Source organism: Notothenia coriiceps, unplaced genomic scaffold, assembly GCF_000735185.1.
Source record: "Notothenia coriiceps isolate Sejong01 unplaced genomic scaffold, NC01 NC01_scaffold00022122, whole genome shotgun sequence".
NCBI lineage: Eukaryota > Metazoa > Chordata > Actinopteri > Perciformes > Nototheniidae > Notothenia > Notothenia coriiceps.
The window spans coordinates 102,339-105,351 of record NW_011354823.1 but is presented as its reverse complement, the minus strand read 5'-3'; positions in this window follow the sequence as shown (position 1 = coordinate 105,351).

Genomic DNA, 3,013 nt, shown 5'->3' with positions numbered 1-3,013 from the left:
TCTGTAGTTATGCTAGTCAATTCATTTTGGCAGGCACAAGATAATCAGACACCCCAAGCTTTGTTTCAGAATTGACGGTTATATAAGAGACATAACTTGACTCAGCTAGATTAAATATACACATACACACAATACAAAGTTCAACTGAGTACACATACAAGTATGGGCCTGCCTTGGTATCGAGGGAAAGCGCACTGATTGTCGTTCTCACAAATTGGATGCGCAGGTCCCTACTGCTGCGAGGTGTAAGGTGATACGAGGGTGTGTTTAGGTTCCCGGGGGGAAAAAGGAAAGTTGAATAAGCCTGTCAACATAAGTCATCACTCATACATCCATAAATCAAAAGACTGATCTCTTTGCCACATAAAGGCAACACCTGTTGGTGTGTTTATGGTAGTGTGAACACCTGAGGGCAGAACACGCTGTTTTACAGTAAGCCGAGGCGGCGTCATGACGTTTGTTAAGGTTTCCAACTACGACCTTTAAACACAGTCACAAAAAAGGATCCCTACAAATGGCAACCACGTATCCGGTTGACATTTCAACATCTTAGCTTGGTCAACAGTTTGTAACAATCATCAGCAATTTGCATTAGCTCTCAAAGTGTACAGTGGTGTGTCATTGTTGGTAAAGCAACCATTGTGAGTCCAAGATTAGATACTGTATGTTTACCAAGTTTAGGCCAACACTAGGCAGGGATATCCCTAGAACTCAGGACACTCCTTGGGCCAACTTGTCTCCACCTTTAGGACTTAGCATCTTTACTTCATCTTTATTTAACTTGGGATGGTTAACTGTGCACACCCTGCACACCACTGTTAACACACACTAATGCCTGACTTAAGTTCAAGCAGGAGAGAAGGACTTCATTTGGAATAGATTGCACAATAGAGGAAAATCTAAAGAGATACATATGTGAAGATCTATGGGCAATTAAAGCCCATTGGATAATTGCTCTTGGTTGGTAAGTCAGTTGATCTAATTGGTTTTACTCATAATTACTGAACTGTATTGCTGCATTGCTTCAGGGGGCACTATTATGCTCTTTGGGGGTTTTCCCTTTACTAAGGTGTGTTGTATTGCACCACTTTGCAAAACAACTTAGAACTAAAGCTTTAAAATAAACCAGAATTAAAATTCAATAGTTATTTTCCACCTCGGGTTATCAGAGATGGAAGCAAACATGGACCTGGAATTTTCCCATTTTCACCCGTGCGTAATAGAGTCAACAAAAACTATTATGGGTCCGCTCAGCAGGTGGCACATGACTGTGTCAGTAATCATAACCTACGCATTCTTGTTGCCATATCAGAGCGTAGACTGTGTAGTATTGACATTCAACAGAGCTGGTCGTGGTCACTTGTCAACAGGGGATTCTCGGGAGGAAAGCCATGAGGAGCAGAGAGCATGTCATGTAACCAAAAGGCTTCAGAGTGTCCTGAAGGAAGGCGCTGAGGGCACTCAATATCTGTTCCTGATCTCACCTCTTCTATTTTCCTGCTTCCCTACCCTTCCACATATTTTCTCCCCCTCCTAATGTCTCTCTCTTCTGGTACATTTTGTGCTTTAGCACCTGAGTAACATTCCCTTGAGCATGCTTAGATAGCAGCGGCATGCCATAGCAGTACATCTTTCTCTGAGGGAAAGAGAAAAAAAGTATAATTGAAAAGTGGTTACGCTCAAATTATATTTTGTAACTGGCTACGTTATGAAACTTGGATCTCAGCATCACATACAGACGTGAGTCCAGGGACAGAAAGGGCCTGCACTGTATGAGGGGTCAAGACAAAGTGATAAGTAAATATTTTAAGATGTGAGCAAAATGACACAAAAAGACACACTGACATGCCGAGCCACTCTGGATTTTCACATCTTCCTAAAGTGAACTCTTGAACCCTTAATGACAGCACCAAAGGATTGAGAAGGGACATTTGGGGAGAAGAGAGACTGTGTGTGTGTGTGGTGTGTGCGTGTGGTGTGGTGGTGTGGTGTGCGTGTGGTGTGTGTGTGGAGCTTAAGCAGTCGGAACAGTGACCCCTGTTGAAGTTAACCCTTTCACCCAGTGTGTGTGTGTGTGTGTATATATACTTGTGTGTATAAACTTGTGTGTATACTAGTGTGTGTATGAGAGAGAGGCAAAGGGGGTGAAGAGGTGTTGCCATCTTCTGTCACACATGTTCACACCAAGCCTAGCAGAAGGACCCGGTGGTTAGCAGGTCGCAATGATGCCACACCAGGCCTTTTTTATAACAACATAAAATGGATTAAACAAGGTTCAATGCTTGTTAATTCTATTTTTGCATTAGAGTGTTAAAGTTGCTTATGAATTCAAGCACTTAATTGTTGCCAATTTGCATATATCGGTTATTTTGAAAAGCAGAATAAATTACAGAGCTACTCCCAGAGAATTGGTTAGCTTGGGTGCTAATGGGCAGTTTTTCACTAGCTTACTTTTTGGTTAGCACCTAAGGAGAATTCATCTTGAACTAAAATAGTAATTACGCAGTGTTGTTGTAAGCATCACTGGTTCCCTTGACAAAAAGCCTACTTTTTTTTAAGAAATGAAAAAGCTTCAAACTCACAAATGGCGTATTTCCTTATGTATTCAATTTTGTCTAACAAAATGTACACATCTTATAAGCTTTTGTTACCCACAGACATTAGTTTGGGCATCTGACCTTGCTATCAGTGTCATTGTTTTTCAAACAATTCCTTTATATAATAAAGCCTCGCCCAAGGAGGTTTCGTTTTTGCTTCTTTGTGTCAGCAGGATTATGGGAAATGTACCCGACTTTCATGAAACTTGGTGGAACATGTGCCAAGAAAGAGCCCATGACATTTTGGAGTGAATCCAAATCCCGATGCTGATGCACGCATTATTTTTCACTTATGAAAACAACCTTGGGGGGAGGTCTTCGCGCCCCAAGTGCCCTTCTAGTTAAATGAATTGTGTGACATGATGCCACTTTTACCTCAAACCTAAGAGTGCTCTTATACTATTATATGGAAATGT